This window comes from Hemicordylus capensis, chromosome 5 (genome assembly GCF_027244095.1).
Source record: "Hemicordylus capensis ecotype Gifberg chromosome 5, rHemCap1.1.pri, whole genome shotgun sequence".
In the NCBI taxonomy this organism is placed as follows: Eukaryota; Metazoa; Chordata; class Lepidosauria; order Squamata; family Cordylidae; genus Hemicordylus; species Hemicordylus capensis.
Window position 1 is genome coordinate 185,560,259 of NC_069661.1, and position 13,586 is coordinate 185,573,844.

At 42.8% G+C, this 13,586-nt stretch overlaps 1 protein-coding gene across 2 annotated transcripts in view; it reads left to right on the plus strand.

The window, feature by feature from the left end:
• The window catches only part of SRGAP1 (SLIT-ROBO Rho GTPase activating protein 1), a 187,549-nt gene that overhangs the window by 1,051 nt on the left and 172,912 nt on the right, over positions 1–13,586 (plus strand). The window lies entirely within an intron of this gene.

Sequence of the window (13,586 nt, forward strand, 5' to 3'; positions counted from 1 at the left end):
ATCTCTGGCTTCAGATTAATTAACCAGAAAGAATCACCATCGCTAGTACTGTGTGTGCCGTCAGTAACGTGGGCTAGGATCCTGGCTCTCCCCCAAATCTGCATTGATTAGCAAGGGTGGGAAAAGTCACCTTTGTACCACAGTCACTCTGATTGTGAGTGCAATAAAATGGTTAAGTGTGTGTCATAGGGCTAAACTACACCATTTTAGGTGATGCTGAATGAATGAGGGGTTCCAGCTTCCAGCTGGAGACTCATCATAGAGTCATCCAGTATACAGTAATCAGTAACTAGTGGAAAGGAAAAGGGGGGCTGAGAGATCATTTATTTGAATAGTCTTTCCTGACCAACCTGTCCAGAGTTATTCTGGATCCACAGTTAATCTGGAATGAAGACTTGTTTTGTAGTGCTTGTGATTTTGACTCCTAACAGTATGGACTGCAATTGCTGATTTAATTTCTCTTTGCAAAGCCCTGTGAGGTGTATGGGTCATGCTGTTTCTCTAGCTCTGTTTACTGAAATAAGTTAAACGGTAAGTGATTTACAGTTCCTATCTATGCATATGGAATGGCTGGCTGAGATGGCACAACTTCCATGTAATCAGTTCAGAATACTAACCTTTCAAAAATCAGTCTTTGAAAGTAGAAGTAACAAAGGGAAGCAGCAAGCCTTGCCCTTTACACATAGCACCTACTTTTCTCAGTGCTTGCCTTTTCTATCTTATATTCAAGTTGTTATAAAAATAGGCAGCTTTTGAAGAGTTGCACTTTCCTATTGTGTAGCTAAATTACATTCTGAATTCCTGATTAGCTGCTCCTGTTCCCTAGATCTTGGCAGCTGTTGAATAACAATGTCTGTTGGAAATGGACAAGACTTTCTTTCTACTTTTATACTAGTTCATGTTTTATAGTATTTGTTGATGTATATTCTTTGCTTCAAGGCTGAAAATCAATGTGGGTTGTACAATACGCCATAAGTTCCGTTTGCTTAAGTATATGTGGTATAAAGCCTTATTGTACTAACTAAAAAATACACATTGTATTGACCGATTCAATGTATGATGTACATAGTCATCTTGAACTCTCTTTGACATAATGTCTTGCTAGCTCCTATTGATTATGAATGGTTTTCAAACTTGCCTCCTCTACATGATTGGTTCTCAGACTTGCCTTCTTCAGTCAATAGAGTCACTAACTGAATCTCTTATAAGTTTAACTGGGCTACTTTTGGTGTTAGTTCACCCCATTAGCTTTTTAAATGAAGAAAATATCCAGGCATGTGCCATCAAATCTACAAATAGTCCTATATGTCTGAAACACATAGTCTGAAACAAATGAATGGTATCTCCAGTTCTTTGTCAGAGCTGCTATCTCACTCTGGTGTGACTATAAGTTACAAAGATATAGGTCTGTGTAGCCATTTCATAGTGGATTGGTTCATATGCACAATGGAACCAGAATTAAGCCTGGTCTTGCACAACAATCCCAAGTCTCAGAAGTCTATATCTATCCCCTGCCCATATGAGTGTCTACTTCTGATTTACATTAGAATAAACCAAGAATGGTTGTAATGTCTGACTGGCCGAATCTCAGTATATTCTAGCCTACTTACTTAAAATAAACTGTGATCTGTACCCAAGGTCTGAAGTGAATTACAAACTGCAGTTTATTTCAAGTAAGTAGGTTCAATTGGTCAGTTTTTACATCACAACCCGGATCAGTTAGTGTGGAACACGCTTGCGTGGGCGTGGCAGAAGGGAGTGTGTGCTTCCAGGCTTTGGGAATGTTGTACAGAACTAGACTTAACTATGGTTCCATCTGAACCAATGTCTTTCAAGGATGACTGGTGCTTCTAAAATTACAGGTCTTATCGGTCTTGTCAATCGACTCCCACCACACTTTTCCAGCCACCCAGAGCTTTTCCTCCCTGCTTGAACCCAACTTTGTCAGTGGAAGCTTCTTCTGTCAGGCATGAGAACTAGATAGATATTCTATGTTTTAGAGATTGTGTACCTCTGAATAGCAGTTTCTGGGAGCAAAGGAGAATGCTGTTGCCCTCATGTCAGCCTTGGAAGCTTCCCACTCAAAATGGAATTCTTGTTTTGATGGAGAAAAGTGACTTGCCAGGGCCACAAAAAATACAAAACAGAGGTGAAGATCAGGACTCCCAAAGTCCACAGATGATTTTCGCCCCCCACACCAAGATTATGTTCGTAAAAGTGATTTCCCCCCAATTACCTTTTCCCTCTGCTTCTCTCCCACAGAAGAATTCCCCATTTTTAACTGATGCCATCCAGGCACTTTCCATCTTAACCCAATATGATCCTTTGAATTAACATCTGAGCCCCTGTTCTCCTGGCACCATTTCCAGCTTAAAGGAGGAGGAGAGCAAAGGTGCTGAAACCCCATAACTAAGTAGCTGACCAATCAGTACCCACCCACCAGGGCCAGGATCAGCCAACCTGCCTGCCTCCTCCATGATCTGTGACATGCAACACTCAAAGGAAGAGGAAGAAGGGGAACAACCACATTGTGTACCCACCATGCCTTGAGAATCATTATTATTGGTGTGCATGTGTGTTGACATTATAAATATTTCCTTTCCCTTAAAGTGGTGGTTGGCTGAATACTTGGGAGGGAGTTTGCTCTTAAGATGATGTTTTATCATTATGTGCACATTGTAAAGAACCTGAAGTGTTATCTTTAATGGTACTTTACCATTACAGGTACTTTAATGGAAATATTTTTAATCATGATGAAGTCAGAACTGGTTGTCCATACTTACTTAGTCTCTGGCCTGGGGAGGATGCCAAGTCAATATAAAAAGGATGGCATTGTAGTCTTCTGGTCCCCTGGCATGTTGTCATGTTCTGCAGGAAAGAACCTGAGAAAAGAAAAATGTATCAGAAGAATGTGTGGAGGTATTACCGGGCTTTGGCAATCCTGGGCACTAGGGAACCATGGTGCCTAGAAATTTATCTGTGGCAGATAGATTAGGATATTCAGAGGTAGAGTGCTTCAATAAAATATTTGTTTCAAACAAAATACTTTATTTGTCTAAAGGGGATAAAGAGAAGCCCATTTACCCTGCCTCCACAATGTCCATCACTTAATTTTGTCAAGTGTCCATTGTCTGGCTCCTATATTTTGGGGCTGGCTCATAGATCCAAAGAAAATGTGTCATTGTCAAGGCCTGTAGAATGGAGACCTGCCTTTAGTAGGGATGAGCTCGAGGCGCTTCCAACACCTCTATTTCCAGGTGCTGAAATGCCTGGAGTTGCCCCAGCTGAATTGTTTCACCTAGGGATGAGTGGGCACTTTAAAGGGAGGAAGACAGGTCTTACCTGCCCCACCATTTTGACCACTCAAGATGATGTCCACTCATGCTCAGATGCCACTTCTTGCTGGGAACAGGGAACTTCCTGTTTCTAAGCAAATGCAGCCGGGCAAACAGAGATCCTGTGCCGCTCTGGGGTGGCGAAGGTGTAATGGAGGGGCAGGTAAGACCTGTCTTCCTCCTTTTAAAGTGCCTGCTCTCCACTGCCCCAGATGTATATGAAAAACTTTGTGCACATCTCTAGCCTTTAGCACTAATAACCACAAAAGCCTCATGTTGGAAAATAAATGACCTTTCAATCCCCTCCCCTATCCTTCATAACATTTGTAGGAGAACAGCTATCCTCAAAGTTTTGTGCTGTTGATTCCTCCGAAGCAGTTCTCCTTGCCATAGGTTGCATCAAGAATATGCTGGGTGCTGTGGTCTGGCTCCAAGAGTTCTCTGAATGATTGGCTCTCTTGGGTTCATGTGATTGTTGCTTCGACTTGTATCAGAAGCTCAAAGAATCTCTAAAGTGGCAAAGAGCAATTGTGCCATAGTGGTTAAAGAAGTGGGAAGGAGGACACACGGACTATAATTGCTTGTAAAATCGCATGCAAAATTAAAGAGAAGGTTTCTTAAAAGAGCTAAAAGAAGCACCACGTTAAAGAACAGTAATAAGCTTTCTAAGTATTTTCCTCACTTTACATTTATCCCGTTTTGTGTGGACACTTAAGAACAGGGTTTTAAGTATGACCATGTTTCCAGAACTTCAAAAAAACAAAGTCTTAATATATTTATGTCTCTAGTTACAAAATATATATTTAGGAACACTGGCTGACATGATACACAATCTTCTGTTGACGCTAAGGACCTGCTAGAGCAGGGCTGCTCAACTTCAGAGGCAGTCCTGACTGTTAGTGATGGAGTTGCTGCAGAAAGACTTTCAAGCACTTCCAGGCAGCAGCACAATAGTAAAATTGGGCAGCAGTACAGCACTCCTTCAATTGTTTCCAATGGAAGGCACATTACAGCTGCCTGGACGCGCTTTAAAGTCATTCCTCAACAGTCCTGACACTATACCAGTGGGACTGCCTTTTGTTCAGGAGCCCCAACAGATCCTTAGCATTGATGGGAGGCTTCACATCATGTTGGCAAATGAACACTCATTTTTTTGATCTCAAAAAATAATTACTGTGCAGTAGTAACATCAGAACAGAAAATAGTATTACATATTTTCCTTGCATATTCTTTACTAAAAATATAAATCACATTTCTTCAGCAAGAACAGCTGAATTCTGTGCCCTATATACATCATACAGATGACGCAAACTTCCATATAGCTTGCATTTCTTGCTTCTGTAAATCATGGGAAAGAACCAAAAGGTGTGGATGTACTGAAGTCCTGTTTTCTGACAACTGGAAGTCCTGGTAAAATCTGACTTCTTTAACATTCCTGGTAAAAAATGACTTCTTTAATATTCCAGTGTGAGTATTACCCGCATACAAGAACAATTTATATGACCATGTTTTAGGAAACTGCTGTGCAGTTGAGTTCCTGAATAAGAAGCACATATTATGTTGGTTTAATTGAACCAATTAAATTGTAAGTGACATTAATAGTCATTATTTGCAGTATAGTTCTACCAACAACCGCAGTCTATTATGTATAGTTTATTTCAACAGAAAATGACTAGAAAGCTTGTAATTTTCTCAATTATCTTCCTGACTGAAATATGAAGAATACACTTATGTTCTATGGTTCGAGCATGTCAACATGCCAATACAGTTCAACCTGTTTCTACAACCAGCCACAAAGCTCCTGTTTTATTCTAGTGCATATTATCCCTTGTTCTGAGACGGCTTTTGTCATGAAAAGTTAAATGCTCAATTTGCGGACTTAAATAGACAGTGTTAAGCATAATGATAAACAATGACAAACATACCTGCTTTGGCAAAAGAGATTTCTGTGCAGAAGCAGGCTGTTGTGCATTCAGCTAGTGCAGAGAGTGACTGGTTTAACATGGATTGTGTGCATGTCTGTAGCTGAGTTGAAGCCAACTAGTCAAACACAAGTAGTAGGCCCTAGATGTGAACTTGCATACCCATACATGTATGATACACACACACACACACAAAATTTAATGAACTTCATAATGCAGATGTAAACATGTAAAGGTACGCCTGGATCCGGTGTTTACATCTGCATTGTGATGTTCATTAAACTGTATGTGTATACACATATGGGTATGCATGCCCACTACTTGTGTTTGACTAGTTCACTTCAACACAGCTACAGACATGCATACACTCCATAAGGCTGTAGTCCTATCAGAGCTGGGCATGCCTAATGCTGCAAAGGACTGGGCTGTTAGGCCAGTCACTTTCTCTCAGCCTAGCCTACTTTATAGGGTTGTTATAAAGATTAAAATGGTGGGGTGAGACAGGACAACCATTTATGCCTCCCTGGGTTGCTGGAAGAAGGGTGGGATAAACATACAACAAAAAAGTAAGTCAGAGGTGCATTTTGCCAACCAACTTCAAGTAAGTTATCTCCTGTATTCTAACTGTTGTTCCCCACTGTTCTGCGAGAAATCCTTTTCAAATACACCAGAGCATTTATAACAAAGGGGGGGGGATGTTTTGTGGAACAATATACAAAAATATTTCAAAGTGAACCAGTGTGTATGAGATCGGCCAGTATTAGAAACTATGCTTGTGTTACCTGAACATATGGCAATGTCTAGGAGCTATGATTCCTGTTGGTCTATGGGTATGATTCTTGCTTAAGGTGTGAGAGGTCCTACGTTCAACTACCAGAGAAACTTCCAGTTTATTCCCAGGCTGTTGGTGGACTCCCTTTGTCCTCAGCAGCTTTTCAACCAGCTACACTACGAAAGGTCTCCAGGGCAGAACTAACTCCAGAACTGAAACCTTCCCAACTCCTCTGTAGGTGCCTCACCCCTCACTCTGGATTGGGCTACAGGGGGTTGACTTTCCTAGGCTTTCCCCCTAATTAGGAGAGGCCCATCCTCCAGCGGTAACTCATGAGGGCCTGCTTTCCTCTGAAGCCTCCTGTCCCTACTCATAGAAAACATAGGACCTTTTTCCAGCCACACAAACATATGGACCTTTTTCCAGCCGCACAAATCCCATTACCTTTCACCGGTGCCTCCTCTTCCCTCGTCTGAGCCTGGCCGTCCCACCGCTGCCTCCTGCTCTAGGTGGCCAGGCCCGGCCAGGCCGCTGCCTCTTCCATACCTGGGATGGCCTGGCCTGGCCAGGCCGTCTCTCCGCCTCCCGCCAGGTCAGGCCGCCTTTGCCTCTTCCATACCTGGGACAGCCTGGCCTGCCCATGGCCAGGCCGTCCTCCCGCCTCCGCCTCCCAGCAGCCAGCCGAGGCCACCCCCTCTGGCTGTTTTGCGGCCCGCCGCCACCTCCATTTTTTCTTTCCCCTCAACTCCCGCTGAGCCCAAGGCCGAAACTCTTGCAATGTGTCACGAGAGTTCCACTGCCAAATTCAGGACACGCACCGGCTAAGAGAATTAATTATATAGAAGTGGTTCGATAATTTAATGTTTCTGATTATTAATGAATAAAATGAAATTCCGTAGCTTTCTGGTGCTGCAAATAGAGGTTGTCATCCCAGGTTTTACTCATGTGATCAGTAAACCTAGATCAACAGTAAGCATGAGTTGGCTATTTCTGTCTGGAACCCTGTGATTATACTTCTAAGGACCAGTTTACACATTACAGCTGTTATGCGGAGGCTGCTTTAAATTGCTCCATGTGGCAGCTGTTACCATGTAACTAGCTCTGTTTATTCAGCAGTTCAAGATGCTGATGTGGCACTTTTCATCTGGACACTCCAAACCTCCAAAGTAGAAAGAATTGCAAAGGCATAGTGAACATTGTACAAACTACATGGTGTGCTGCTGCGTGCACACAGCTCAAATTTGATGACTGTCATGTGCATTTATTTGAAATAGAGTTTGTGTGGTGGCTACAGTGGCTAAGTCTAGATTCTAAGGGAATTCTTGCACAGCAGCTTCCTGCACTTCCAAGAATTGAGGTGGGGTGAGGGGACTAGAAGCAACGTGGCTCAGACATGGGCAAGAGCCAGTGCAGGCTCAATACACAGTGGTCAGGGAGGAGGCAGGATCAGCACCCTCTCAATACTCTCTTAGCACTTAAAAGTGGTTACATGGATGATCTCTAAAATGGCGGGCTAAAGACTTCTACCATATATGACTGAGAACTAGGGACATCATAATTCAAAAGTTATACTACTACTATACACACACACAGAGACACACACACACACGTAGGTGAGGCCCGTCATTGACCAGGCAAAGTCATTTTGTGCAGATTACACTGCTAGGAAAGTTCAAGAAATGGCATTAGATATATTTTTTTGAACTAGTAATATTTTGCTTTCCGAGACAAGTCTTGTGAAAGTGTCAGCTAACTTTTAACATTTTACATTTCAAAATGGAATTGAACAAAGTTCTGTGTAGCTTAGTGACTGAAATGCTTTGATGTTGTTGCATCTCAGAGTCATCTAAGGAAGATAGTTGCTAGATGCCTTTGGGAGATGAAAGTGCTTTCAAAAGACCAATGCCAGTAAATAATTTGATTGACTGGTTTGAATGGCTGATCCCCCCCCCTTTTCTGTGGCAAATTAAATTTTACAGTGGATTTTTATATTATAGTGAAATGTGGTAAGATAACAGTAATTTGGAAAATACTGAACGATTAGTATACTAGTAGATTTCTTCCTGCTCCACCATTTAATTAAACAGTTTTTAAATATGTGAAGTTTACCTGTCTTAGCAATGTTTGACTTCTTAGATTGAGAGGTAGTGATTTATCACCAGGGACCCAAGGCATTACATGTGCAAATTAAAATTTGGGTTTCCTGCATCTAGAGATGTGCACGAAACGTGATTTGGACACTGAATCGCAGCACATCCCTTTAACATGGAGGCATTGCACTTTCCTTTTAACCTCAATTTATGGAGGTGAGCAGGTCCATACCTGTTCCTCTGCCGCTTGCCACCACTTTTTAAATCATGGCACACACACACCCAGCTATCACTGCACGCCAGCAGCACTCTCCCCTAGCTAGCTGCCCTTGCGCAATGCCAGCATGCACATGGCCTCCAATTATGCCAGTAGGGCTGCCGTGCATGTGCAGAGGCTATGTGTATACTGGCATTGCTGGGGGAGAGCGCTGACAGCGTGCAAGGATAGCTGGGGGCATGCCACAATTAAGGAAGTGGTGGTGAGCAGCAGAGGAACAGGTGTGGACCTTCTCTCCTCCATGTTAAAGGGGTTGTGTAATTCCTCCATATTAAAAGGATGTGCTGTGACTTGGCATCTGAATCACATTTCATGCACATCCATACCTGCATCCAACCCTAACATTCTATTCAGTGCACCATGCTGACCTTCCTTAGCGAGTGAAAGACGCCCAAAGTTACTTTGTTTAAGCCAGGGCTTGACAAATCCCAGGTGCCAGGGATCTGTGACACCTAGAAATTTAACCATAGTGCCTAGACTAGGGCGTTCAGAGGTAGTGTTATTTAATAGCATATTTATTTGACCCAGGCAGCATGCCTGTTTCTGTTCTAAGTATGTAACTAAGAAAGGGATAAAGATAAGCCCATTCACCCTCTCCCTCTACATTGTCCATCATGAAGTCCAGTAATTTTTCAAGTGTCTGTTGTCTGGCTCCTAAATTTTTGGGCTTACTTCTAGATCCAAAGAAAAATTGTCAAGCCCTAATTTAAGCACACAGTTGCTGATATATAACATTAAGTTATGCGCCTTACTTTTTAAAATAATGAGAACATATTTTAAATCACATATTTTTCTTTCAGTTTTTGAACAACTATTTCCCTGAGTTTCTATGTGATGATTAAGATTTACTTGAGTCTACTATGTCCTACTCTTTAAATATTTTGTATTCATTGCAGGTGTAAAATAAACTGGAGCAGTATGTGAATTATGGGAGAAGAGGTGAGGTGCCTATAAGAAGCCCCACCATTCTCCTGTATTTTAGCTAAATCATGGCTTCCCATAGCCTCCTAAAAACACAAGCTAAGCAGACTGGGGCCCTTCTGTTCCTCTGTAATTTGAGTATTGTTCTTATTTTTAGTAGAATGAAATTCAAGAAACCTGTGCTATGTAGTAGTTGCTGTCTTCCAAGATTCTTGAGATACATGAAGAATTGTTTGAACTATAAGTATCATTGTACAGATGGCAACAAGGAAGTTCAATTAAGTTTAAGTAATGTAGGGCAAATGATAACCTAAGTGGGCTCTTCTCTTTAAATATGGCCAAGGGCAAGAAGGGAACTTGTGCAACCTAAGAAGAGTTTGCACATTTCTCCATTCAGAGAAAGTTATAAGTGCTTCGCTTGTACCTATACGTATTAACAAACAATGCAGCCCTTTGATGTAGGCTTCAGAATAAGTTTGTGCATATAAGTCAAGACACATCAGAATAATCCTATCACAGCTCTTCAACAGAAGTTCTTCTCTCAATGTCTCTTCCTTTTTTTTTTTTTTGCTTTTTCAAATGACAACACTCATATTTGACATTTGCTTTGTATTATAGTTTTTATGTTGCTTCTTAAATGCAAATATGTATTGTAGGGAGACAGTTTGCTAACACTTACTGTAGAAGTTTAAACAGGAGATCTTTGAATTTCCTTAAGAGTATGTCCTGTGAATGAGAGTCACAGCTGTTGTCTCAGATGTCAGGAGTCTCTCTCCGATTTCTTTTGCAGCAATAAAATTGTGTTTTATTTTACAAGTGGAAATGAACTTGTAGTGAAATATTTGTACATCTTACTAGGGGACAGTTTTGATTTGGCACAAACATCCACCTACCAATAGCAAAAGTAGTTTTATGAACAAGGACATTCTTTTTTTAACATTAACTGTTAAGCTGATAATAATGCTTGAAAAAATGAAGGGGGTTTCACAAATACTGAAGCAAAATTGGTATTTTAATTGATTGTATTTCTTTCTGGCAGAGGAGGCAAATACTTTAAGTAGCAGCATAGGAAGCTGCCTTCTATTGAGTCAGGCCATTTGTCCATTTAGCTCAATATTGGCCGCATTCGCACGTAATGTGAAATCAGTCATTGTTGGACCTGCGATTAATTTTTTGAACTGTGGATTGCATTGCAGACGTTCATCCAACCACAGTCTGGCAGCCTACGTTTTCAGGGCAGGGGAGCCCCTCCCTCTTTCTTGTCTGCTGAGGCTGCATCCCAGCAAGCTCCATAGCACTCATATTTCCAGACTGTGGGCAGGGCGTCAGCATGTCTCCAGGGCGTCAGCCATTGGTCACAATCTTCAAGGGGGTCTGCCAAGCACGATTGTGCCTTTTTCAGAATGGTCCACCTGCCTTGGCAGGGAAAGGGCACAATTTCTGGTGTGGGGGAGGCACTATTTTCATGTCACTCAGGAAAAGGAAGGAAACATGATGATTTCCCAGGAGGGGATGGGGAGGCCAAAGGATCTGGGGTCTGGCCCGCTGTGACCAAGGATGTTCTTGTGAGGGCTCACCCCGGCAAAGCAGTCCATGGAGACCAAACCACACTCCTGTTAACTCCACTCTTTGGAAAGCAAGCCATATGGTGGCTTGCCACTTGTGAACTAGCACTCTCATGAGGTGGCCAGTTTACTGGGGAAAAACCTTAAGCTCACAAAGAACTTCAGTCTTCTGTTGGACTGATCGCTCATGAGTTAAGCTAACCTATAAAAGGGGGTCCTGCTTGCATGGGGTCCCCATGCTCTCTGGTTAATGATTGTTTTCCACAGCAACAACAGTTGCTTTCCACAGCAACACTTTGCTCTCCAGGGAAGCTTTTCACACACCCAAAGGAGAATTTAACACTCCATGTGTCCAGGCATTGCCGGGTGGGCAGACTCTGTGAACACTGGGATCGGGGACAGATCTTAACTCTCATTCATGTTTTCCCCCATTCAAATTTCTTGGGTTCGGACTGGCATTGCACCACATGCAGATCTGCCGCTGTGGGGAGCCCCAATTTTCAGTGACCCTTGGAGAGTGGGATCACTGTTCAAGGAAAAAACAAAGATGAACATGTTCAAATTGGCAGACGGGCTGGCAGAGGACCTGCTTTGAGAGCTTCTTTGCGGCAGTCACCAAGTCAGGGAAAACTGTTGCCGGGGTACCCGAGCCAATGGCTTGCCTGTATGAAGCAACCAGGCCGGGCGGCATCTGCCGGGTCCCCCTTCCCCAACATCATTGTACAAAAAATAGAGCAGAGTCATTCAAGAATTCCTGGTTGGGGCTGCCTTTTAAACCTGACCCTGGGTATCACCACCCTGCCATATTATGTTGTGCCAGAGCTCAAATGGAGTTGCCCTGCTTATGTTGCCACCTCGAGTGCATTTGCTTATGAACATACATCTTTGTGCTTCATTGTTGGAGAGCAAAGCATGTAGTGCCCATCTTGCCATCCCACCCCCTTGTTTTCCTGATTGCCAGGAGCGGGGAGCAGAAAGAGGGAATGCCCCTTTGTGACTTTCCTGTTTGACAGGCTGACAAGCTTGGGATGGGATGTGACGGCGTGCCTGTTGCTGGGCAACTGCTTTGTTGGATCAGAGACAGGGGTGAGTGCTCAGAGAGACAGCCAACGAGAAGCACCGCAGGCTGCCGTCTCTATGATTACGGCTCCAGGAAGTGAACACAGCTCTGGTTATGTCATCATCCGTGTTCGGACATAATGCTGCTGCCAAAAAGCCTCGGGTTACAGTGGCGAAATTCACTACAAAACAAAGGCTCAAATTGGAGTTTGGCGAGGCAAACCTCAGGTCACTTTCCCCATGAAACCGTGGTTGCACGCATTTGGACAAAACAGAGGAGAGGAGAGCTGGTCTTGTGGTAGCAAGCATGACTTGTCCCCTTAGCTAAGCAGGGTCAGCCCTCATTGCATATGAAAGGGAGACTAGAAGTGTGAGCTCTGTAAGATATTCCCCTCAGGGGATGGAGCCGCTCTGGGAAGAGCAGAAAGTTTCAAGTTCCCTCCCTGGCTTCTCCAAGATAGGGCTGAGAGAGAGATTCCTGTCTGCAACCTTGGAGAAGCCACTGCCAGTCTGTGAAGACAATACTGAGCTAGATAGACCAATGGTCTGACTCAGTATATGGCAGCTTCCTGTGTACCCTGTTTAACTGCGGTTTCACATTATGTGCGAATGTGGCCACTGTCTACTGGCAGCAGCTCTCCAAGGTTTCAGGCAGGAGTCTTTCCCAGCCCTGTTTGCATATGCCAAGGACTGAACCTGGGACCTTCTGCATACAAAACAAATAATCCTCTATCACTGAGCTATGGTCCCATCTGCAGTATGGTAAATGGTGGTAAAATGGCGGCAAAATTTCCTTTCATTTTACCACAGAAACCTACAGGAGAGGAAGTCTGACTGAATGCACTTAAACCATACATCATTTTACTATTTGATTTGTTACAGAATGTCTTCTTGTTTAATATTGTTTCCTTACCATGGTAGAAGAAAGAAGCACTGAAAAAAGTATATGCAGTAATGGTGCCCATAGTTTTGGAAAACAGTGGACTTTCTTGGTAAGTTTTAGCAGTAACTGTCATGAACACAAGTATACTTCCCAGGTAATGGAAAACACAAACATATTATTAATGTGTGCTTGTTTACCCACCATATAGTTCACTAAATGGACACTGTATGAGCTCAGTGTGATTGTAGTATCATATGAATGAGAAATAATGGGAATGTTGTCGGTCGGAGGATAGGTTTCTTTGGCAAATGCCCATTATCCACCCGACCATCTAAATGCATTCTGTTACCTGTGACCAACTGTTTTCTTGAATCCTAAGCTGGATGTTTGGAATTCTAGTACACTATGAAAAGAAGTCTTTGTAAACTCTTTGGAAGTTTTCTCTTTGTAGTTGAGATAGGATACACTTGGGGGGACATACTAGTTATAATCTTGTGAGTAAATCACAAAGTTTTGCCTGCTTCTATCTTCTACTGTATGTTATTGTTTTCTATTACTGCCACTGACTGACTTCCTGACTAATGATGAAGCACTGGTGCAATAGGAAAAACACCATCTGAAAATTTCAACTAAATCAGCTCCACTGCCTGCTCAGGAGTGGGGGCAAATTTTAATGACCTTAACTTCCCCAGGAAGCAATCAGTGCCACCTGAAAATATGTCCCTGACATCACATAGTCTCAGGGTCATGTTTTTGGGTGAC